This window comes from Leptosomus discolor, chromosome 27 (genome assembly GCF_034619465.1).
Source record: "Leptosomus discolor isolate bLepDis1 chromosome 27, bLepDis1.hap2, whole genome shotgun sequence".
In the NCBI taxonomy this organism is placed as follows: Eukaryota; Metazoa; Chordata; class Aves; order Leptosomiformes; family Leptosomidae; genus Leptosomus; species Leptosomus discolor.
Genome location: NC_141417.1, coordinates 4,534,342 through 4,561,252, shown reverse-complemented (window position 1 = coordinate 4,561,252; position 26,911 = coordinate 4,534,342).

The following is a 26,911-nucleotide window of genomic DNA, read 5'->3' as shown; positions in this document are numbered from 1 at the left end:
AGATGTTGGGCTTTATCTCTAGATTTTGGGCTCTAACTCTTTGTATTGGTGTTTACCTCTAGATTTTGTACTTTAACTCTGGAAGTTGGGCTTTACCTCTAGATGTTGGGATTTAACTCTAGAATTTGGGTTTGAAATCTATATATTTTGCTTTTCCTCTAGATGTTGGGCTTTACCTCTAGATATCTGGCTTTACCTCTAGATGTTGGGTTTTACCTCTAGATATTGGTCTTTACCTCTAGATTTTGGGTGTTAGATCTAGAATTTGGGCTTTACATCTAGATTTTGGGCTTTAGATCTAGAAGTTGGGCTTTACATCTAGATTTTGGGCTTTAGGTCTAGATATTGGGCTTTACCTCTAGATTTTGGGTTTTAAATCTATATATTTGGCTTTTCCTCTAGATGTTGGGCTTTACCTCTAGATTTTGGGTTTTCCATCTGGATTTTTGGCTTCTCTCTAGAATTTGGGCTTTACCTCCAGACGTTGGGCTTTACCACTAGATGTTGGGTTTTACCTCTAGATGTTGGTCTTTAGGTCTAGATATTGGACTTTACCTCTAGATGTAGGGTTTTACATCTAGATGTTTTGCTTTACATTTAGATGTTGGTCTTTATCTCTAGATGTTGGGTTATACCTCTATATGTTGTGCTTCACCTCTAGATGTTAGGCTTTCCCTCTAGATGTTTGGATTACATCTAGATGTTTTGCTTTACATTTAGATGTTCGGCTTTATCTCTAGATTTTGGGTTTTAAATCTATATATTTGGCATATCTCTAGATTTTGGGCTCTAACTCTAGGTATTGGTATTTACCTCTAGATTTTGGACTTTAACTCTGGAAGTTGGGGTTTACCCCTAGATGTTGGGATTTAACTCTAGAATTTGGGTTTGAAATCTATATATTTTGCTTTTCCTCTAGATTTTGGGCTTTACCTCTAGATATCTGGCTTTACCTCTAGATGTTGGGTTTTACCTCTAGATATTGGTCTTTACCTCGAGATTTTGGGTGTTAGATCTAGAATTTGGGCTTTACATCTAGATTTTGGGCTTTAGATCTAGAAGCTGGGCTTTACATCTAGATTTTGGGCTTTACGTCTAGATATTGGGCTTTACCTCTAGATTTTGGGTTTTAAATCTATATATTTGGCTTTTCCTCTAGATGTTGGGCTTTACCCCTAGATATCTGGCTTTACCTCTAAATGTTGGGCTTTACCTCTAGATTTTGGGTTTTAAATATATATATATTTGGCTTTTCCTCTAGATGTTGGGCTTTACCTCTAGATTTGGGGTTTTACATCTAGATGTTTGCCTTCACTTCTGTAAGTTGGGCTTTACCTGCAGACATTGGGCTGTACGGCTAGATGATGGGCTTTACCTCCAGACGTTGGGCTTTACCTCTAGATATCTCGCTTTACCTCTAGATATTGGGTTTTACCTCTAGATATTGGTATTTACCTCCAGATGTTGGGCTTTAGATCTAGAAGTTGTGCTTTTCATCTATATTTTGGGCTTTACATCTAGATATTGGGCTTTACCTCTGGATTTTGGGGTTTATATCTATATATTTGGCTTTTCCTCTAGATGTTGGGCTTTACCCCTAGATATCTGGATTTACCTGTGGATGTTGGGCTTTACCTCTAGATTTTGGGTTTTCCATCTGGATTTTTGGCTTCTCTCTAGAATCTGGGCTTTACCTCCAGACGTTGGGCTTTACCACTAGATGTTGGGTTTTACCTCTAGATGTTGGTCTTTAGGTCTAGATATTGGACTTTACCTCTAGATGTAGGGTTCTACATCTAGATGTTTTGCTTTACATTTAGATGTTGGTCTTTATCTCTTGATGTTGGGTTATACCTCTATATGTTGTGCTTCACCTCTAGATGTTAGGCTTTACCTCTAGATATTTGGATTACATCTAGATGTTTTGCTTTACATTTAGATGTTGGGCTTTATCTCTAGATTTTGGGTTTTAAATCTATATATTTGGCTTTTCCTCTAGATGTTGGGCTTTAACGTCAGATATCTGGCTTTACGTCTAGATGTTGGGCTTTACTTCTAGAAGTTGGGCTTTAACTCTAGACTTTGGGCTTTACCTCAAGACGTTCGGCTTTAACTCTAGCTGTTGGGCTTTACCTCTAGATTTTGGGCCTACCTCTAGAAGTTGGGGGTTATATCTATATGGTTGGATTTAACTGTAGATGTCAGGCCTTAACACTTGATTTTGGAATTCACCTCTAGATGTTAGGCTTTACATCTAGATTCTGGGCTTTCCCTCTAGATGTTGGGCTTTAACTCTAGATTTTGGGCTTTACTCTAAAGGATGCGCTTTAACTCTAGATATTCGGCTTTACCTCTAGAAGTTGGGTTTTACATCTAGATGTTTGGCTTTAACTGTAGGTGTCAGGCTTTAACACTAGATATTGGAATTCACCTCTAGATCTTAGTCTTTACCTCTACATGTTGGGCTTTACCTCTAGAGTATTTGGCTTTAGATCTAGCAATTGGGCTTTACATCTAGATTTGGGGCTTTAGCTCTAGATGTTGGGCTTTACCTCCAGATTTTGGATTTTAAATCTATATATCTGGCTTTATCTCTAGATGTTGGGCTTTATCTCTAGATTTTGGGCTCTAACTCTAGGTATTGGTGTTTACCTCTAGATTTTGGACTTTAACTCTGGAAGTTGGGCTTTACCTCTAGATGTTGGGATTTAACTCTAGAATTTGGGTTTGAAATCTATATATTTTGCTTTTCCTATAGATGTTGGGCTTTACCTCTAGATATCTGTCTTTACCTCTAGATGTTGGGTTTTACGTCTAGATATTGGTCTTTACCTCGAGATTTTGGGTGTTAGATCTAGAATTTGGGCTTTAGATCTAGAAGTTGGGCTTTAGATCTGGAAGTTGGGCTTTACATCTAGATTTTGGGCTTTACATCTAGATATTGGGCTTTACCTCTAGATTTTGGGTTTTAAATCTATATATTTGGCTTTTCCTCTAGATGTTGGGCTTTACCTGTAGATATCTGTCTTTACATCTAGATTTTGGGCTTTACGTCTAGATATTGGTCTTTACCTCTAGTTTTTGGGGTTTACATCTAGATGTTTGCCTTCACCTCTGTAAGTTGGGCTTTACCTGCAGACATTGGGCTGTAGGACTAGATGATGGGCTTTACCTCCAGATGTTGGGCTTTACCTCTAGATATCTGGCTTTATCTCTAGATGTTGGGTTTTACTTCTAGCTATTGATCTTTACCTCTAGATGTTGATCTTTAGATCTAGAAGTTGTGCTTTTCATCTAGATTTTGGGCTTTATGTCTAGATATTGGGCTTTACCTCTAGATTTTGGGTTTTATATCTATATATTTGGCTTTTCCTCTAGATGTTGGGCTTTACCCCTAGATATCTGGATTTACCTGTAGATGTTGGGCTTTACCTCTAGATTTTGGGTTTTCCATCTGGATTTTTGGCTTCTCTCTAGAATCTGGGCTTTACCTCCAGACGTTGGGCTTTACCACTAGATGTTGGGTTTTACCTCTAGATGTTGGTCTTTAGGTCTAGATATTGGACTTTACCTCTAGATGTAGGGTTTTACATCTAGATGTTTTGCTTTACATTTAGATGTTGGTCTTTATCTCTAGATGTTGGGTTATACCTCTATATGTTGTGCTGCACCTCTAGATGTTAGGCTTTACCTCTAGAAGTTTGGATTACATCTAGATGTTTTGCTTTACATTTAGGTGTTCGGCTTTATCTCTAGATTTTGGGTTTTAAATCTATATATTTGGCTTTTCCTCTAGATGTTGGGCTTTACCTCTAGAGTATTTGGCTTTAGATCTAGCAATTGGGCTTTACATCTAGATTTGGGGCTTTAGGTCTAGATGTTGGTCTTTACCTCCAGATTTTGGATTTTAAATCTATATATCTGGCTTTATCTCTAGATGTGGGCTTTATCTCTAGATTTTGGGCTCTAACTCTAGGTATTGGTGTTTACCTCTAGATTTTGGACTTTAACTCTGGAAGTTGGGCTTTACCTCTAGATGTTGGGATTGAACTCTAGAATTTGGGTTTGAAATCTATATATTTTGCTTTTCCTCTAGATGTTGGGCTTTACCTCTAGATATCTGGCTTTACCTCTAGATGTTGGGTTTTACCTCTAGATATTGGTCTTTATCTCTAGATGTTGGGCTTTAGATCTAGAATTTGGGCTTTACATCTAGATTTTGGGCTTTAGATCAAGAAGCTGGGCTTTACATCTAGATTTTGGCCTTTACGTCTTGATATTGGGCTTTACCTCTAGATTTTGGGGTTTAAATCTATATATTTGGCTTTTCCTCTAGATGTTGGCTTTACCCCTAGATATCTGGCTTTACCTCTAGATGTTGGGCTATACCTTTAGATTTTGGGTTTTAAATATATATATATTTGGCTTTTCCTCTAGATGTTGGGCTTTACCTCTAGATTTCGGGTTTTACATCTAGATGTTTGCCTTCACCTCTGTAAGTTGGGCTATACCTGCAGGCATTGGGCTGTAGGACTAGATGATGGGCTTTACCTCCAGACATTGCGCTTTACCTCTAGATATCTGGCTTTACCTCTAGATGTTGGGTTTTACCTCTAGATATTGGTCTTTACCTCTAGATGTTGGGCTTTAGATCTAGAAGTTGTGCTTTTCATCTAGATTTTGGGCTTTACGTCTAGATATTGGGCTTTACCTCTAGATTTTGTGTTTTATATCTATATATTTGGCTTTTCCTCTAGATGTTGGGCTTTACCCCTAGATATCTGGATTTACCTGTAGATGTTGGGCTTTACCTCTAGATTTTGGGTTTTCCATCTGGATTTTTAGCTTCTCTCTAGAATCTGGGCTTTACCTCCAGACGTTGGGCTTTACCACTAGATGTTGGGTTTTACCTCTAGATGTTGGTCTTTAGGTCTAGATATTGGACTTTACCTCTAGATGTAGGGTTTTACATCTAGATGTTCTGCTTTACATTTAGATGTTGGTCTTTATCTCTTGATGTTGGGTTATACCTCTATATGTTGTGCTTCACCTCTAGATGTTAGGCTTTACCTCTAGATGTTTGGATTACATCTAGATGTTTTGCTTTACATTTAGATGTTGGGCTTTATCTCTAGATTTTGGGTTTTAAATCTATATATTTGGCTTTTCCTCTAGATGTTGGGCTTTACCGTCAGATATCTGGCTATACGTCTAGATGTTGGGCTTTACCTCTAGAAGTTGGGCTTTAACTCTAGACTTTGGGCTTTACCTCAAGACGTTCGGCTTTAACTCTAGCTGTTGGGCTTTACCTCTAGATTTTGGGCCTTACCTCTAGAAGTTGGGGGTTATATCTATATGGTTGGATTTAACTGTAGATGTCAGGCCTTAACACTTGATTTTGGAATTCACCTCTAGATGTTAGGCTTTACATCTAGATTCTGGGCTTTCCCTCTAGATGTTGGGCTTTAGATTTTGGACTTTACTCTAAAGGATGCGCTTTAACTCTAGATATTCGGCTTTACCTCTAGATGTTGGGTTTTACATCTAGATGTTTGGTTTTAACTGTAGGTGTCGGCCTTTAACACTAGATATTGGAATTCACCTCTAGATCTTAGACTTTCCCTCTACATGTTGGGCTTTACCTCTAGAGTATTTGGCTTTAGATCTAGCAATTGGGCTTTACATCTAGATTTGGGGCTTTAGCTCTAGATGTTGGGCTTTACCTCCAGATTTTGGATTTTAAATCTATATATCTGGCTTTATCTCTAGATGTTGGGCTTTATCTCTAGATTTTGGGCTCTAACTCTAGGTATTGGTGTTTACCTCTAGATTTTGGACTTTAACTCTGGAAGTTGGGCTTTACCTCTAGATGTTGGGATTTAACTCTAGAATTTGGGTTTGAAATCTATATATTTTGCTTTTCCTCTAGATGTTGGGCTTTACCTCTAGATATCTGGCTTTACCTCTAGATGTTGGGGTTTACCACTAGATATTGGTCTTTACCTCTAGATTTTGGGTGTTAGATCTAGAATTTGGGCTTTAGATCTAGAAGTTGGGCTTTAGATCTGGAAGTTGGGCTTTACATCTAGATTTTGGGCTTTACATCTAGATATTGGGCTTTACCTCTAGATTTTGGGTTTTAAATCTATATATTTGGCTTTTCCTCTAGATGTTGGGCTTTACCTGTAGATATCTGTCTTTACATCTAGATTTTGGGCTTTACGTCTAGATATTGGTCTTTACCTCTAGTTTTTGGGGTTTACATCTAGATGTTTGCCTTCACCTCTGTAAGTTGGGCTTTACCTGCAGACATTTGGCTGTAGGACTAGATGATGGGCTTTACCTCTAGAAGTTGGGCTTTAACTCTAGATTTTGGGCTTTACCTCTAAATGATGAGCTTAAACTCTAAATATTGGGCCTTACCTCTAGATGTTGGGCTTTAGATCTAGAATTTGGGCTTTACATCTAGATTTTGGGTTTTACGTCTAGATATTGGGCTTCACCTCTAGATTTTGGGGTTTAGATCTATATATCTGGCTTTATCTCTAGATGTTGGGCTTTACCTCTACATTTTGGGCTCTACCTCTAGGTATTGGTATTTACATTTAGATTTTTGACTTTAAATCTGGAAGTTGATCTTTACATCTAGACTTTGGGATTTAACTCTAGATGTTGGGATTGAACTCTAGAATTTGGGTTTGAAATCTATATATTTTGCTTTTCCTCTAGATGTTGGGCTTTACCTCTAGATATCTGGCTTTACCTCTAGATGTTGGGTTTTACCTCTAGATATTGGTCTTTATCTCTAGATTTTGGGCGTTAGATCTAGAATTTGGGCTTTACATCTAGATTTTGGGCTTTAGATCAAGAAGCTGGGCTTTACATCTAGATTTTGGCCTTTACGTCTTGATATTGGGCTTTACCTCTAGATTTTGGGTTTTAAATCTATATATTTGGCTTTTCCTCTAGATGTTGGCCTTTAACCCTAGATATCTGGCTTTACCTCTAGATGTTGGGCTTTACCTCTAGATTTTGGGTTTTAAATATATATATATTTGGCTTTTCCTCTAGATGTTGGACTTTACCTCTAGATTTGGGGTTTTACATCTAGATGTTTGCCTTCACCTCTGTAAGTTGGGCTTTACCTGCAGACATTGGGCTGTAGGACTAGATGATGGGCTTTACCTCCAGACGTTGGGCTTTACCTCTAGATATCTGGCTTTACCTCTAGATGTTGGGATTTACCTCTAGATATTGGTCTTTATCTCTAGATGTTGGGCTTTAGATCTAGAATTTGGGCTTTACATCTAGATTTTGGGCTTTAGATCAAGAAGCTGGGCTTTACATCTAGATTTTGGCCTTTACGTCTTGATATTGGGCTTTACCTCTAGATTTTGGGGTTTAAATCTATATATTTGGCTTTTCCTCTAGATGTTGGCCTTTAACCCTAGATATCTGGCTTTACCTCTAGATGTTGGGCTATACCTTTAGATTTTGGGTTTTAAATATATATATATTTGGCTTTTCCTCTAGATGTTGGGCTTTACCTCTAGATTTCGGGTTTTACATCTAGATGTTTGCCTTCACCTCTGTAAGTTGGGCTATACCTGCAGGCATTGGGCTGTAGGACTAGATGATGGGCTTTACCTCCAGACATTGCGCTTTACCTCTAGATATCTGGCTTTACCTCTAGATGTTGGGTTTTACCTCTAGATATTGGTCTTTACCTCTAGATGTTGGGCTTTAGATCTAGAATTGTGCTTTTCATCTAGATTTTGGGCTTTACGTCTAGATATTGGGCTTTACCTCTAGATTTTGGGTTTTATATCTATATATTTGGCTTTTCCTCTAGATGTTGGGCTTTACCCCTAGATATCTGGATTTACCTGTAGATGTTGGGCTTTACCTCTAGATTTTGGGTTTTCCATCTGGATTTTTAGCTTCTCTCTAGAATCTGGGCTTTACCTCCAGACGTTGGGCTTTACCACTAGATGTTGGGTTTTACCTCTAGATGTTGGTCTTTAGGTCTAGATATTGGACTTTACCTCTAGATGTAGGGTTTTACATCTAGATGTTCTGCTTTACATTTAGATGTTGGTCTTTATCTCTAGATGTTGGGTTATACCTCTATATGTTGTGCTTCACCTCTAGATGTTAGGCTTTACCTCTAGATGTTTGGATTACATCTAGATGTTTTGCTTTACATTTAGATGTTGGGCTTTATCTCTAGATTTTGGGTTTTAAATCTATATATTTGGCTTTTCCTCTAGATGTTGGGCTTTACCGTCAGATATCTGGCTATACGTCTAGATGTTGGGCTTTACCTCTAGAAGTTGGGCTTTAACTCTAGACTTTGGGCTTTACCTCAAGACGTTCGGCTTTAACTCTAGCTGTTGGGCTTTACCTCTAGATTTTGGGCCTTACCTCTAGAAGTTGGGGGTTATATCTATATGGTTGGATTTAACTGTAGATGTCAGGCCTTAACACTTGATTTTGGAATTCACCTCTAGATGTTAGGCTTTACATCTAGATTCTGGGCTTTCCCTCTAGATGTTGGGCTTTAGATTTTGGACTTTACTCTAAAGGATGCGCTTTAACTCTAGATATTCGGCTTTACCTCTAGATGTTGGGTTTTACATCTAGATGTTTGGTTTTAACTGTAGGTGTCGGCCTTTAACACTAGATATTGGAATTCACCTCTAGATCTTAGACTTTCCCTCTACATGTTGGGCTTTACCTCTAGAGTATTTGGCTTTAGATCTAGCAATTGGGCTTTACATCTAGATTTGGGGCTTTAGCTCTAGATGTTGGGCTTTACCTCCAGATTTTGGATTTTAAATCTATATATCTGGCTTTATCTCTAGATGTTGGGCTTTATCTCTAGATTTTGGGCTCTAACTCTAGGTATTGGTGTTTACCTCTAGATTTTGGACTTTAACTCTAGAAGTTGGGCTTTACCTCTAGATGTTGGGATTTAACTCTAGAATTTGGGTTTGAAATCTATATATTTTGCTTTTCCTCTAGATGTTGGGCTTTACCTCTAGATATCTGGCTTTACCTCTAGATGTTGGGGTTTACCACTAGATATTGGTCTTTACCTCTAGATTTTGGGTGTTAGATCTAGAATTTGGGCTTTAGATCTAGAAGTTGGGCTTTAGATCTGGAAGTTGGGCTTTACATCTAGATTTTGGGCTTTACATCTAGATATTGGGCTTTACCTCTAGATTTTGGGTTTTAAATCTATATATTTGGCTTTTCCTCTAGATGTTGGGCTTTACCTGTAGATATCTGTCTTTACATCTAGATTTTGGGCTTTACGTCTAGAAGTTGGGCTTTAACTCTAGACTTTGGGCTTTACCTCAAGACGTTCGGCTTTAACTCTAGCTGTTGGGCTTTACCTCTAGATTTTGGGCCTTACCTCTAGAAGTTGGGGGTTATATCTATATGGTTGGATTTAACTGTAGATGTCAGGCCTTAACACTTGATTTTGGAATTCACCTCTAGATGTTAGGCTTTACATCTAGATTCTGGGCTTTCCCTCTAGATGTTGGGCTTTAGATTTTGGACTTTACTCTAAAGGATGCGCTTTAACTCTAGATATTCGGCTTTACCTCTAGATGTTGGGTTTTACATCTAGATGTTTGGTTTTAACTGTAGGTGTCGGCCTTTAACACTAGATATTGGAATTCACCTCTAGATCTTAGACTTTCCCTCTACATGTTGGGCTTTACCTCTAGAGTATTTGGCTTTAGATCTAGCAATTGGGCTTTACATCTAGATTTGGGGCTTTAGCTCTAGATGTTGGGCTTTACCTCCAGATTTTGGATTTTAAATCTATATATCTGGCTTTATCTCTAGATGTTGGGCTTTATCTCTAGATTTTGGGCTCTAACTCTAGGTATTGGTGTTTACCTCTAGATTTTGGACTTTAACTCTGGAAGTTGGGCTTTACCTCTAGATGTTGGGATTTAACTCTAGAATTTGGGTTTGAAATCTATATATTTTGCTTTTCCTATAGATGTTGGGCTTTACCTCTAGATATCTGGCTTTACCTCTAGATGTTGGGGTTTACCACTAGATATTGGTCTTTACCTCTAGATTTTGGGTGTTAGATCTAGAATTTGGGCTTTAGATCTAGAAGTTGGGCTTTAGATCTGGAAGTTGGGCTTTACATCTAGATTTTGGGCTTTACATCTAGATATTGGGCTTTACCTCTAGATTTTGGGTTTTAAATCTATATATTTGGCTTTTCCTCTAGATGTTGGGCTTTACCTGTAGATATCTGTCTTTACATCTAGATTTTGGGCTTTACGTCTAGATATTGGTCTTTACCTCTAGTTTTTGGGGTTTACATCTAGATGTTTGCCTTCACCTCTGTAAGTTGGGCTTTACCTGCAGACATTTGGCTGTAGGACTAGATGATGGGCTTTACCTCTAGAAGTTGGGCTTTAACTCTAGATTTTGGGCTTTACCTCTAAATGATGAGCTTAAACTCTAAATATTGGGCCTTACCTCTAGATGTTGGGCTTTAGATCTAGAATTTGGGCTTTACATCTAGATTTTGGGTTTTACGTCTAGATATTGGGCTTCACCTCTAGATTTTGGGGTTTAGATCTATATATCTGGCTTTATCTCTAGATGTTGGGCTTTACCTCTACATTTTGGGCTCTACCTCTAGGTATTGGTATTTACATTTAGATTTTTGACTTTAAATCTGGAAGTTGATCTTTACATCTAGACTTTGGGATTTAACTCTAGATGTTGGGATTGAACTCTAGAATTTGGGTTTGAAATCTATATATTTTGCTTTTCCTCTAGATGTTGGGCTTTACCTCTAGATATCTGGCTTTACCTCTAGATGTTGGGTTTTACCTCTAGATATTGGTCTTTATCTCTAGATTTTGGGCGTTAGATCTAGAATTTGGGCTTTACATCTAGATTTTGGGCTTTAGATCAAGAAGCTGGGCTTTACATCTAGATTTTGGCCTTTACGTCTTGATATTGGGCTTTACCTCTAGATTTTGGGTTTTAAATCTATATATTTGGCTTTTCCTCTAGATGTTGGCCTTTAACCCTAGATATCTGGCTTTACCTCTAGATGTTGGGCTTTACCTCTAGATTTTGGGTTTTAAATATATATATATTTGGCTTTTCCTCTAGATGTTGGACTTTACCTCTAGATTTCGGGTTTTACATCTAGATGTTTGCCTTCACCTCTGTAAGTTGGGCTATACCTGCAGGCATTGGGCTGTAGGACTAGATGATGGGCTTTACCTCCAGACATTGCGCTTTACCTCTAGATATCTGGCTTTACCTCTAGATGTTGGGTTTTACCTCTAGATATTGGTCTTTACCTCTAGATGTTGGGCTTTAGATCTAGAATTGTGCTTTTCATCTAGATTTTGGGCTTTACGTCTAGATATTGGGCTTTACCTCTAGATTTTGGGTTTTATATCTATATATTTGGCTTTTCCTCTAGATGTTGGGCTTTACCCCTAGATATCTGGATTTACCTGTAGATGTTGGGCTTTACCTCTAGATTTTGGGTTTTCCATCTGGATTTTTAGCTTCTCTCTAGAATCTGGGCTTTACCTCCAGACGTTGGGCTTTACCACTAGATGTTGGGTTTTACCTCTAGATGTTGGTCTTTAGGTCTAGATATTGGACTTTACCTCTAGATGTAGGGTTTTACATCTAGATGTTTTGCTTTACATTTAGATGTTGGTCTTTATCTCTTGATGTTGGGTTATACCTCTATATGTTGTGCTTCACCTCTAGATGTTAGGCTTTACCTCTAGATGTTTGGATTACATCTAGATGTTTTGCTTTACATTTAGATGTTCGGCTTTATCTCTAGATTTTGGGTTTTAAATCTATATATTTGGCTTTTCCTCTAGATGTTGGGCTTTACCGTCAGATATCTGGCTTTACGTCTAGATGTTGGGCTTTACCTCTAGAAGTTGGGCTTTAACTCTAGACTTTGCTCTTTACCTCAAGACGTTCGGCTTTAACTCTAGCTGTTGGGCTTTACCTCTAGATTTTGGGCCTTACCTCTAGAAGTTGGGGGTTATATCTATATGGTTGGATTTAACTGTAGATGTCAGGCCTTAACACTTGATTTTGGAATTCACCTCTAGACGTTAGGCTTTACATCTAGATTCTGGGCTTTCCCTCTAGATGTTGGGCTTTAACTCTAGATTTTGGGCTTTACTCTAAAGGATGCGCTTTAAATCTAGATATTCGGCTTTACCTCTAGGAGTTGAGTTTTACATCTAGATGTTTGGTTTTAACTGTAGGTGTCAGGCTTTAACACTAGATATTGGAATTCACCTCTAGATCTTAGTCTTTACCTCTACATGTTGGGCTTTACCTCTAGAGTATTTGGCTTTAGATCTAGCAATTGGGCTTTACATCTAGATTTGGGGCTTTACCTCTAGATGTTGGGCTTTACCTCCAGATTTTGGATTTTAAATCTATATATCTGGCTTTATCTCTAGATGTTGGGCTTTATCTCTAGATTTTGGGCTCTAACTCTAGGTATTGGTGTTTACCTCTAGATTTTGGAATTTAACTCTGGAAGTTGGGCTTTACCTCTAGATGTTGGGATTGAACTCTAGAATTTGGGTTTGAAATTTATATATATTGCTTTTCCTCTAGAAGTTGGGCTTTACCTCTAGATATCTGGCTTTACCTCTAGATGTTGGGTTTTACCTCTAGATATTGGTCTTTACCTCTAGATTTTGGGTGTTAGATCTAGAATTTGGGCTTTACATCTAGATTTTGGGCTTTAGATCTAGAAGTTGGGCTTTACATCTAGATTTTGGGCTTTAGGTCTAGATATTGGGCTTTACCTCTAGATTTTGGGTTTTAAATCTATATATTTGGCTTTTCCTCTAGATGTTGGGCTTTACCTCTAGATTTTGGGTTTTCCATCTGGATTTTTGGCTTCTCTCTAGAATCTGGGCTTTACCTCCAGACGTTGGGCTTTACCACTAGATGTTGGGTTTTACCTCTAGATGTTGGTCTTTAGGTCTAGATATTGGACTTTACCTCTAGATGTAGGGTTCTACATCTAGATGTTTTGCTTTACATTTAGATGTTGGTCTTTATCTCTAGATGTTGGGTTGTACCACTATATGTTGTGCTTCACCTCTAGATGTTAGGCTTTACCTCTAGATGTTTGGATTACATCTAGATGTTTTGCTTTACATTTAGATGTTCGGCTTTATCTCTAGATTTTGGGTTTTAAATCTATATATTTGGCTTTTCCTCTAGATGTTGGGCTTTACCGTCAGATATCTGGCTTTACGTCTAGATGTTGGGCTTTACCTCTAGAGTATTTGGCTTTAGATCTAGCAATTGGGCTTTACATCTAGATTTGGGGCTTTACCTCTAGATGTTGGGCTTTACCTCCAGATTTTGGATTTTAAATCTATATATCTGGCTTTATCTCTAGATGTGGGCTTTATCTCTAGATTTTGGGCTCTAACTTTAGGTATTGGTGTTTACCTCTAGATTTTGGACTTTAACTCTGGAAGTTGGGCTTTACCTCTAGATGTTGGGATTGAACTCTAGAATTTGGGTTTGAAATCTATATATTTTGCTTTTCCTCTAGATGTTGGGCTTTACCTCTAGATATCTGGCTTTACCTCTAGATGTTGGGTTTTACCTCTAGATATTGGTCTTTATCTCTAGATGTTGGGCTTTAGATCTAGAATTTGGGCTTTACATCTAGATTTTGGGCTTTAGATCAAGAAGCTGGGCTTTACATCTAGATTTTGGCCTTTACGTCTTGATATTGGGCTTTACCTCTAGATTTTGGGTTTTAAATCTATATATTTGGCTTTTCCTCTAGATGTTGGGCTTTACCTCTAGATTTTGGGTTTTACATCTAGATGTTTGCCTTCACTTCTGTAAGTTGGGCTTTACCTGCAGACATTGGGCTGTAGGACTAGATGATGGGCTTTACCTCTAGAAGTTGGGCTTTACATCTAGATTTTGGGCTTTACCTCTAAATGATGCGCTTAAACACTAAATATTGGGCCTTACCTCTAGATGTTGGGCTTTAGATTTAGAAGTTGGGCTTTACAGCTATATTTTGGGCTTTAGATCTAGAAGTTGGGCTTTACATCTAGATTTTGGGCTTTACGTCTAGATATTGGGCTTCACCTCTAGATTTTGGGGTTTAGATCTATATATCTGGCTTTATCTCTAGATGTTGGGCTTTACCTCTACATTTTGGGTTCTACCTCTAGGTATTGGTATTTACATTTAGATTTTTGACTTTAAATCTGGAAGTTGATCTTTACATCTAGACTTTGGGATTTAACTCTAGATGTTGGGATTGAACTCTAGAATTTGGGTTTGAAATCTATATATTTTGCTTTTCCTCTAGATGTTGGGCTTTACCTCTAGATATCTGGCTTTACCTCTAGATGTTGGGTTTTACCTCTAGATATTGGTCTTTACCTCTAGATGTTGGGCTTTAGATCTAGAAGTTGTGCTGTACATCTAGATTTTGGGCTTTAGATCAAGAAGCTGGGCTTTACATCTAGATTTTGGCCTTTACGTCTTGATATTGGGCTTTACCTCTAGATTTTGGGTTTTAAATCTATATATTTGGCTTTTCCTCTAGATGTTGGCCTTTAACCCTAGATATCTGGCTTTACCTCTAGATGTTGGGCTTTACCTCTAGATTTTGGGTTTTAAATATATATATATTTGGCTTTTCCTCTAGATGTTGGACTTTACCTCTAGATTTGGGGTTTTACATCTAGATGTTTGCCTTCACCTCTGTAAGTTGGGCTTTACCTGCAGACATTGGGCTGTAGGACTAGATGATGGGCTTTACCTCCAGACGTTGGGCTTTACCTCTAGATATCTGGCTTTACCTCTAGATGTTGGGATTTACCTCTAGCTATTGGTCTTTACCTCTAGATGTTGATCTTTAGATCTAGAAGTTGTGCTTTTCATCTAGATTTTGGGCTTTACGTCTAGATATTGGGCTTTACCTCTAGATTTTGGGTTTTATATCGATATATTTGGCTTTTCCTCTAGATGTTGGGCTTTACCCCTAGATATCTGGATTTACCTGTAGATGTTGGGCTTTACCTCTAGATTTTGGGTTTTCCATCTGGATTTTTGGCTTCTCTCTAGAATCTGGGCTTTACCTCCAGACGTTGGGCTTTACCACTAGATGTTGGGTTTTACCTCTAGATGTTGGTCTTTAGGTCTAGATATTGGACTTTACCTCTAGATGTAGGGTTTTACATCTAGATGTTTTGCTTTACATTTAGATGTTGGTCTTTATCTCTTGATGTTGGGTTATACCTCTATATGTTGTGCTTCACTTCTAGATGTTAGGCTTTACCTCTAGATGTTTGGATTACATCTAGATGTTTTGCTTTACATTTAGATGTTCGGCTTTATCTCTAGATTTTGGGTTTTAAATCTATATATTTGGCTTTTCCTCTAGATGTTGGGCTTTACCGTCAGATATCTGGCTTTACGTCTAGATGTTGGGCTTTACTTCTAGAAGTTGGGCTTTAACTCTAGACTTTGGGCTTTACCTCAAGACGTTCGGCTTTAACTCTAGCTGTTGGGCTTTACCTCTAGATTTTGGGCCTTACCTCTAGAAGTTGGGGGTTATATCTATATGGTTGGATTTAACTGTAGATGTCAGGCCTTAACACTTGATTTTGGAATTCACCTCTAGACGTTAGGCTTTACATCTAGATTCTGGGCTTTCCCTCTAGATGTTGGGCTTTAACTCTAGATTTTGGGCTTTACTCTAAAGGATGCGCTTTAACTCTAGATATTCGGCTTTACCTCTAGAAGTTGGGTTTTACATCTAGATGTTTGGTTTTAACTGTAGGTGTCAGGCTTTAACACTAGATATTGGAATTCACCTCTAGATCTTAGTCTTTACCTCTACATGTTGGGCTTTACCTCTAGAGTATTTGGCTTTAGATCTAGCAATTGGGCTTTACATCTAGATTTGGGGCTTTACCTCTAGATGTTGGGCTTTACCTCCAGATTTTGGATTTTAAATCTGTATATCTGGCTTTATCTCTAGATGTTGGGCTTTATCTCTAGATTTTGGGCTCTAACTCTAGGTATTGGTGTTTACCTCTAGATTTTGGACTTTAACTCTGGAAGTTGGGCTTTACCTCTAGATGTTGGGATTGAACTCTAGAATTTGGGTTTGAAATTTATATATATTGCTTTTCCTCTAGAAGTTGGGCTTTACCTCTAGATATCTGGCTTTACCTCTAGATGTTGGGTTTTACCTCTAGATATTGGTCTTTACCTCTAGATTTTGGGTGTTAGATCTAGAATTTGGGCTTTACATCTAGATTTTGGGCTTTAGATCTAGAAGTTGGGCTTTACATCTAGATTTTGGGCTTTAGGTCTAGATATTGGGCTTTACCTCTAGATTTTGGGTTTTAAATCTATATATTTGGCTTTTCCTCTAGATGTTGGGCTTTACCTCTAGATTTTGGGTTTTAAATCTATATATTTGGCTTTTCCTCTAGATGTTGGGCTTTACCTCTAGATTTTGGGTTTTCCATCTGGATTTTTGGCTTCTCTCTAGAATCTGGGCTTTACCTCCAGACGTTGGGCTTTACCACTAGATGTTGGGTTTTACCTCTAGATGTTGGTCTTTAGGTCTAGATATTGGACTTTACCTCTAGATGTAGGGTTCTACATCTAGATGTTTTGCTTTACATTTAGATGTTGGTCTTTATCTCTAGATGTTGGGTTGTACCTCTATATGTTGTGCTTCACCTCTAGATGTTAGGCTTTACCTCTAGATGTTTGGATTACATCTAGATGTTTTGCTTTACATTTAGGTGTTCGGCTTTATCTCTAGATTTTGGGTTTTAAATCTATATATTTGGCTTTTCCTCTAGATGTTGGGCTTTACCGTCAGATATCTGGCTTTACGTCTAGATGTTGGGCTTTACCTCTAGAGTATTTGGCTTTAGATCTAGCAATTGGGCTTTACATCTAGATTTGGGGCTTTACCTCTAGATGTTGGGCTTTACCTCCAGATTTTGGATTTTAAATCTATATATCTGGCTTTATCTCTAGATGTGGGCTTTATCTCTAGATTTTGGGCTCTAACTTTAGGTATTGGTGTTTACCTCTAGATTTTGGACTTTAACTCTGGAAGTTGGGCTTTACCTCTAGATGTGGGATTGAACTCTACAATTTTGGTTTGAAATCTATATATTTTGCTTTTCCTCTAGATGTTGGGCTTTACCTCTAGATATCTGGCTTTACCTCTAGATGTTGGGTTTTACCTCTAGATATTGGTCTTTATCTCTAGATGTTGGGGTTTAGATCTAGAATTTGGGCTTTACATCTAGATTTTGGGCTTTAGATCAAGAAGCTGGGCTTTACATCTAGATTTTGGCCTTTACGTCTTGATATTGGGCTTTACCTCTAGATTTTGGGTTTTAAATCTATATATTTGGCTTTTCCTCTAGATGTTGGGCTTTACCTCTAGATTTTGGGTTTTACATCTAGATGTTTGCCTTCACTTCTGTAAGTTGGGCTTTACCTGCAGACATTGGGCTGTAGGACTAGATGATGGGCTTTACCTCTAGAAGTTGGGCTTTACATCTAGATTTTGGGCTTTACCTCTAAATGATGCGCTTAAACACTAAATATTGGGCCTTACCTCTAGATGTTGGGCTTTAGATTTAGAAGTTGGGCTTTACAGCTATATTTTGGGCTTTAGATCTAGAAGTTGGGCTTTACATCTAGATTTTGGGCTCTACGTCTAGATATTGGGCTTCACCTCTAGATTTTGGGGTTTAGATCTATATATCTGGCTTTATCTCTAGATGTTGGGCTTTACCTCTACATTTTGGGCTCTACCTCTAGGTATTGGTATTTACATTTAGATTTTTGACTTTAAATCTGGAAGTTGATCTTTACATCTAGACTTTGGGATTTAACTCTAGATGTTGGGATTGAACTCTAGAATTTGGGTTTGAAATCTATATATTTTGCTTTTCCTCTAGATGTTGGGCTTTACCTCTAGATATCTGGCTTTACCTCTAGATGTTGGGTTTTACCTCTAGATATTGGTCTTTACCTCTAGATGTTGGGCTTTAGATCTAGAAGTTGTGCTGTACATCTAGATTTTGGGCTTTAGATCAAGAAGCTGGGCTTTACATCTAGATTTTGGCCTTTACGTCTTGATATTGGGCTTTACCTCTAGATTTTGGGTTTTAAATCTATATATTTGGCTTTTCCTCTAGATGTTGGCCTTTAACCCTAGATATCTGGCTTTACCTCTAGATGTTGGGCTTTACCTCTAGATTTTGGGTTTTAAATATATATATATTTGGCTTTTCCTCTAGATGTTGGGCTTTACCTCTAGATTTGGGGTTTTACATCTAGATGTTTGCCTTCACCTCTGTAAGTTGGGCTTTACCTGCAGACATTGGGCTGTAGGACTAGATGATGGGCTTTACCTCCAGACGTTGGGCTTTACCTCTAGATATCTGGCTTTACCTCTAGATGTTGGGATTTACCTCTAGCTATTGGTCTTTACCTCTAGATATTGATCTTTAGATCTAGAAGTTGTGCTTTTCATCTAGATTTTGGGCTTTACGTCTAGATATTGGGCTTTACCTCTAGATTTTGGGTTTTATATCTATATATTTGGCTTTTCCTCTAGATGTTGGGCTTTACCCCTAGATATCTGGATTTACCTGTAGATGTTGGGCTTTACCTCTAGATTTTGGGTTTTCCATCTGGATTTTTGGCTTCTCTCTAGAATCTGGGCTTTACCTCCAGACGTTGGGCTTTACCACTAGATGTTGGGTTTTACCTCTAGATGTTGGTCTTTAGGTCTAGATATTGGACTTTACCTCTAGATGTAGGGTTTTACATCTAGATGTTTTGCTTTACATTTAGATGTTGGTCTTTATCTCTTGATGTTGGGTTATACCTCTATATGTTGTGCTTCACCTCTAGATGTTAGGCTTTACCTCTAGATGTTTGGATTACATCTAGATGTTTTGCTTTACATTTAGATGTTCGGCTTTATCTCTAGATTTTGGGTTTTAAATCTATATATTTGGCTTTTCCTCTAGATGTTGGGCTTTACCGTCAGATATCTGGCTTTACGTCTAGATGTTGGGCTTTACCTCTAGAAGTTGGGCTTTAACTCTAGACTTTGGGCTTTACCTCAAGACGTTCGGCTTTATCTCTAGATGTTGGGCTTTATCTATAGATTTTGGGCTCTAAATCTTTGTATTGGTGTTTACCTCTAGATTTTGTACTTTAACTCTGGAAGTTGGGCTTTACCTCTAGATGTTGGGATTTAACTCTAGAATTTGGGTTTGAAATTTATATATATTGCTTTTCCTCTAGAAGTTGGGCTTTACCTCTAGATATCTGGCTTTACCTCTAGATGTTGGGTTTTACCTCTAGATATTGGTCTTTACCTCGAGTTTTTGGGTGTTAGATCTAGAATTTGGGCTTTACATCTAGATTTTGGGCTTTAGATCTAGAAGTTGGGCTTTACATCTAGATTTTGGGCTTTAGGTCTAGATATTGGGCTTTACCTCTAGATTTTGGGTTTTAAATCTATATATTTGGCTTTTCCTCTAGATGTTGGGCTTTACCTCTAGATTTTGGGTTTTAAATCTATATATTTGGCTTTTCCTCTAGATGTTGGGCTTTACCTCTAGATTTTGGGTTTTCCATCTGGATTTTTGGCTTCTCTCTAGAATCTGGGCTTTACCTCCAGACGTTGGGCTTTACCACTAGATGTTGGGTTTTACCTCTAGATGTTGGTCTTTAGGTCTAGATATTGGACTTTACCTCTAGATGTAGGGTTCTACATCTAGATGTTTTGCTTTACATTTAGATGTTGGTCTTTATCTCTAGATGTTGGGTTGTACCTCTATATGTTGTGCTTCACCTCTAGATGTTAGGCTTTACCTCTAGATGTTTGGATTACATCTAGATGTTTTGCTTTACATTTAGGTGTTCGGCTTTATCTCTAGATTTTGGGTTTTAAATCTATATATTTGGCTTTTCCTCTAGATGTTGGGCTTTACCGTCAGATATCTGGCTTTACGTCTAGATGTTGGGCTTTACCTCTAGAGTATTTGGCTTTAGATCTAGCAATTGGGCTTTACATCTAGATTTGGGGCTTTACCTCTAGATGTTGGGCTTTACCTCTAGATTTTGGATTTTAAATCTATATATCTGGCTTTATCTCTAGATGTGGGCTTTATCTCTAGATTTTGGGCTCTAACTTTAGGTATTGGTGTTTACCTCTAGATTTTGGACTTTAACTCTGGAAGTTGGGCTTTACCTCTAGATGTGGGATTGAACTCTAGAATTTGGGTTTGAAATCTATATATTTTGCTTTTCCTCTAGATGTTGGGCTTTACCTCTAGATATCTGGCTTTACCTCTAGATGTTGGGTTTTACCTCTAGATATTGGTCTTTATCTCTAGATGTTGGGCTTTAGATCTAGAATTTGGGCTTTACATCTAGATTTTGGGCTTTAGATCAAGAAGCTGGGCTTTACATCTAGATTTTGGCCTTTACGTCTTGATATTGGGCTTTACCTCTAGATTTTGGGTTTTAAATCTATATATTTGGCTTTTCCTCTAGATGTTGGGCTTTACCTCTAGATTTTGGGTTTTAAATCTATATATTTGGCTTTTCCTCTAGATGTTGGGCTTTACCTCTAGATTTTGGGTTTTCCATCTGGATTTTTGGCTTCTCTCTAGAATCTGGGCTTTACCTCCAGACGTTGGGCTTTACCACTAGATGTTGGGTTTTACCTCTAGATGTTGGTCTTTAGGTCTAGATATTGGACTTTACCTCTAGATGTAGGGTTCTACATCTAGATGTTTTGCTTTACATTTAGATGTTGGTCTTTATCTCTAGATGTTGGGTTGTACCTCTATATGTTGTGCTTCACCTCTAGATGTTAGGCTTTACCTCTAGATGTTTGGATTACATCTAGATGTTTTGCTTTACATTTAGGTGTTCGGCTTTATCTCTAGATTTTGGGTTTTAAATCTATATATTTGGCTTTTCCTCTAGATGTTGGGCTTTACCTCTAGATTTGGGGTTTTACATCTAGATGTTTGCCTTCACCTCTGTAAGTTGGGCTTTACCTGCAGACATTGGGCTGTAGGACTAGATGATGGGCTTTACCTCCAGACGTTGGGCTTTACCTCTAGATATCTGGCTTTACCTCTAGATGTTGGGATTTACCTCTAGCTATTGGTCTTTACCTCTAGATATTGATCTTTAGATCTAGAAGTTGTGCTTTTCATCTAGATTTTGGGCTTTACGTCTAGATATTGGGCTTTACCTCTAGATTTTGGGTTTTATATCTATATATTTGGCTTTTCCTCTAGATGTTGGGCTTTACCCCTAGATATCTGGATTTACCTGTAGATGTTGGGCTTTACCTCTAGATTTTGGGTTTTCCATCTGGATTTTTGGCTTCTCTCTAGAATCTGGGCTTTACCTCCAGACGTTGGGCTTTACCACTAGATGTTGGGTTTTACCTCTAGATGTTGGTCTTTAGGTCTAGATATTGGACTTTACCTCTAGATGTAGGGTTTTACATCTAGATGTTTTGCTTTACATTTAGATGTTGGTCTTTATCTCTTGATGTTGGGTTATACCTCTATATGTTGTGCTTCACCTCTAGATGTTAGGCTTTACCTCTAGATGTTTGGATTACATCTAGATGTTTTGCTTTACATTTAGATGTTCGGCTTTATCTCTAGATTTTGGGTTTTAAATCTATATATTTGGCTTTTCCTCTAGATGTTGGGCTTTACCGTCAGATATCTGGCTTTACGTCTAGATGTTGGGCTTTACCTCTAGAAGTTGGGCTTTAACTCTAGACTTTGGGCTTTACCTCAAGACGTTCGGCTTTATCTCTAGATGTTGGGCTTTATCTATAGATTTTGGGCTCTAAATCTTTGTATTGGTGTTTACCTCTAGATTTTGTACTTTAACTCTGGAAGTTGGGCTTTACCTCTAGATGTTGGGATTTAACTCTAGAATTTGGGTTTGAAATTTATATATATTGCTTTTCCTCTAGAAGTTGGGCTTTACCTCTAGATATCTGGCTTTACCTCTAGATGTTGGGTTTTACCTCTAGATATTGGTCTTTACCTCGAGTTTTTGGGTGTTAGATCTAGAATTTGGGCTTTACATCTAGATTTTGGGCTTTAGATCTAGAAGTTGGGCTTTACATCTAGATTTTGGGCTTTAGGTCTAGATATTGGGCTTTACCTCTAGATTTTGGGTTTTAAATCTATATATTTGGCTTTTCCTCTAGATGTTGGGCTTTACCTCTAGATTTTGGGTTTTAAATCTATATATTTGGCTTTTCCTCTAGATGTTGGGCTTTACCTCTAGATTTTGGGTTTTCCATCTGGATTTTTGGCTTCTCTCTAGAATCTGGGCTTTACCTCCAGACGTTGGGCTTTACCACTAGATGTTGGGTTTTACCTCTAGATGTTGGTCTTTAGGTCTAGATATTGGACTTTACCTCTAGATGTAGGGTTCTACATCTAGATGTTTTGCTTTACATTTAGATGTTGGTCTTTATCTCTAGATGTTGGGTTGTACCTCTATATGTTGTGCTTCACCTCTAGATGTTAGGCTTTACCTCTAGATGTTTGGATTACATCTAGATGTTTTGCTTTACATTTAGGTGTTCGGCTTTATCTCTAGATTTTGGGTTTTAAATCTATATATTTGGCTTTTCCTCTAGATGTTGGGCTTTACCGTCAGATATCTGGCTTTACGTCTAGATGTTGGGCTTTACCTCTAGAGTATTTGGCTTTAGATCTAGCAATTGGGCTTTACATCTAGATTTGGGGCTTTACCTCTAGATGTTGGGCTTTACCTCTAGATTTTGGATTTTAAATCTATATATCTGGCTTTATCTCTAGATGTGGGCTTTATCTCTAGATTTTGGGCTCTAACTTTAGGTATTGGTGTTTACCTCTAGATTTTGGACTTTAACTCTGGAAGTTGGGCTTTACCTCTAGATGTGGGATTGAACTCTATAATTTGGGTTTGAAATCTATATATTTTGCTTTTCCTCTAGATGTTGGGCTTTACCTCTAGATATCTGGCTTTACCTCTAGATGTTGGGTTTTACCTCTAGATATTGGTCTTTATCTCTAGATGTTGGGCTTTAGATCTAGAATTTGGGCTTTACATCTAGATTTTGGGCTTTAGATCAAGAAGCTGGGCTTTACATCTAGATTTTGGCCTTTACGTCTTGATATTGGGCTTTACCTCTAGATTTTGGGTTTTAAATCTATATATTTGGCTTTTCCTCTAGATGTTGGGCTTTACCTCTAGATTTTGGGTTTTACATCTAGATGTTTGCCTTCACTTCTGTAAGTTGGGCTTTACCTGCAGACATTGGGCTGTAGGACTAGATGATGGGCTTTACCTCTAGAAGTTGGGCTTTACATCTAGATTTTGGGCTTTACCTCTAAATGATGCGCTTAAACACTAAATATTGGGCCTTACCTCTAGATGTTGGGCTTTAGATTTAGAAGTTGGGCTTTACATCTATATTTTGGGCTTTAGATCTAGAAGTTGGGCTTTACATCTAGATTTTGGGCTTTACGTCTAGATATTGGGCTTCACCTCTAGATTTTGGGGTTTAGATCTATATATCTGGCTTTATCTCTAGATGTTGGGCTTTACCTCTACATTTTGGGCTCTACCTCTAGGTATTGGTATTTACATTTAGATTTTTGACTTTAAATCTGGAAGTTGATCTTTACATCTAGACTTTGGGATTTAACTCTAGATGTTGGGATTGAACTCTAGAATTTGGGTTTGAAATCTATATATTTTGCTTTTCCTCTAGATGTTGGGCTTTACCTCTAGATATCTGGCTTTACCTCTAGATGTTGGGTTTTACCTCTAGATATTGGTCTTTACCTCTAGATGTTGGGCTTTAGATCTAGAAGTTGTGCTGTACATCTAGATTTTGGGCTTTAGATCAAGAAGCTGGGCTTTACATCTAGATTTTGGCCTTTACGTCTTGATATTGGGCTTTACCTCTAGATTTTGGGTTTTAAATCTATATATTTGGCTTTTCCTCTAGATGTTGGCCTTTAACCCTAGATATCTGGCTTTACCTCTAGATGTTGGGCTTTACCTCTAGGTTTTGGGTTTTAAATATATATATATTTGGCTTTTCCTCTAGATGTTGGGCTTTACCTCTAGATTTGGGGTTTTACATCTAGATGTTTGCCTTCACCTCTGTAAGTTGGGCTTTACCTGCAGACATTGGGCTGTAGGACTAGATGATGGGCTTTACCTCCAGACGTTGGGCTTTACCTCTAGATATCTGGCTTTACCTCTAGATGTTGGGATTTACCTCTAGCTATTGGTCTTTACCTCTAGATGTTGGGCTTTAGATCTAGAAGTTGTGCTTTTCATCTAGATTTTGGGCTTTACGTCTAGATATTGGGCTTTACCTCTAGATTTTGGGTTTTATATCGATATATTTGGCTTTTCCTCTAGATGTTGGGCTTTACCCCTAGATATCTGGATTTACCTGTAGATGTTGGGCTTTACCTCTAGATTTTGGGTTTTCCATCTGGATTTTTGGCTTCTCTCTAGAATCTGGGCTTTACCTCCAGACGTTGGGCTTTACCACTAGATGTTGGGTTTTACCTCTAGATGTTGGTCTTTAGGTCTAGATATTGGACTTTACCTCTAGATGTAGGGTTTTACATCTAGATGTTTTGCTTTACATTTAGATGTTGGTCTTTATCTCTTGATGTTGGGTTATACCTCTATATGTTGTGCTTCACCTCTAGATGTTAGGCTTTACCTCTAGATGTTTGGATTACATCTAGATGTTTTGCTTTACATTTAGATGTTCGGCTTTATCTCTAGATTTTGGGTTTTAAATCTATATATTTGGCTTTTCCTCTAGATGTTGGGCTTTACCGTCAGATATCTGGCTTTACGTCTAGATGTTGGGCTTTACCTCTAGAAGTTGGGCTTTAACTCTAGACTTTGGGCTTTACCTCAAGACGTTCGTCTTTATCTCTAGATGTTGGGCTTTATCTATAGATTTTGGGCTCTAAATCTTTGTATTGGTGTTTACCTCTAGATTTTGTACTTTAACTCTGGAAGTTGGGCTTTACCTCTAGATGTTGGGATTTAACTCTAGAATTTGGGTTTGAAATCTATATATTTTGCTTTTCCTCTAGATGTTGGGCTTTACCTCTAGATATCTGGCTTTACCTCTAGATGTTGGGTTTTACCTCTAGATATTGGTCTTTACCTCTAGATTTTGGGTGTTAGATCTAGAAATTGGGCTTTACATCTAGATTTTGGGCTTTAGATCTAGAAGTTGGGCTTTACATCTAGATTTTGGGCTTTAGGTCTAGATATTGGGCTTTACCTCTAGATTTTGGGTTTTAAATCTATATATTTGGCTTTTCCTCTAGATGTTGGGCTTTACCTCTAGATTTTGGGTTTTCCATCTGGATTTTTGGCTTCTCTCTAGAATTTGGGCTTTACCTCCAGACGTTGGGCTTTACCACTAGATGTTGGGTTTTACCTCTAGATGTTGGTCTTTAGGTCTAGATATTGGACTTTACCTCTAGATGTAGGGTTCTACATCTAGATGTTTTGCTTTACATTTAGATGTTGGTCTTTATCTCTAGATGTTGGGTTGTACCTCTATATGTTGTGCTTCACCTCTAGATGTTAGGCTTTACCTCTAGATGTTTGGATTACATCTAGATGTTTTGCTTTACATTTAGGTGTTCGGCTTTATCTCTAGATTTTGGGTTTTAAATCTATATATTTGGCTTTTCCTCTAAATGTTGGGCTTTACCGTCAGATATCTGGCTTTACGTCTAGATGTTGGGCTTTACCTCTAGAGTATTTGGCTTTAGATCTAGCAATTGGGCTTTACATCTAGATTTGGGGCTTTACCTCTAGATGTTGGGCTTTACCTCCAGATTTTGGATTTTAAATCTATATATCTGGCTTTATCTCTAGATGTGGGCTTTATCTCTAGATTTTGGGCTCTAACTTTAGGTATTGGTGTTTACCTCTAGATTTTGGACTTTAACTCTGGAAGTTGGGCTTTACCTCTAGATGTTGGGATTGAACTCTAGAATTTGGATTTGAAATCTATATATTTTGCTTTTCCTCTAGATGTTGGGCTTTACCTCTAGATATCTGGCTTTACCTCTAGATGTTGGGTTTTACCCCTAGATATTGGTCTTTACCTCTAGATTTTGGGTGTTAGATCTAGAATTTGGGCTTTAGATCTTGAAGTTGGGTTTTAGATCTGGAAGTTGGGCTTTAGATCTGGAAGTTGGGCTTTACATCTAGATTTTGGGCTTTACGTCTAGATATTGGGCTTTACCTCTAGATTTTGGGTTTTACATCTAGATGTTTGCCTTCACCTCTGTAAGTTGGGCTTTACCTGCAGACATTGGGCTGTAGGACTAGATGATGGGCTTTACCTCTAGAAGTTGGGCTTTACATCTAGATTTTGGGCTTTACCTCTAAATGATGAGCTTAAACTCTAAATATTGGGCTTTACCTCTAGATGTTGGGCTTTAGATTTAGAAGTTGGGCTTTACATCTATATTTTGGGCTTTAGATCTAGAATTTGGGCTTTACATCTAGATTTTGGGCTTTACGTCTAGATATTGGGCTTCACCTCTAGATTTTGGGTTTTAAATCTATATATTTGTCTTTTCCTAGATGTTGGGCTTTACCTGTAGATATCTGTGTTTACATCTAGATTTTGGGCTTTACGTCTAGATTTTGGTCTTTACCCCTAGATTTTTAGGTTTACATCTAGATGTTTGCCTTCACCTCTGTAAGTTGGGCTTTA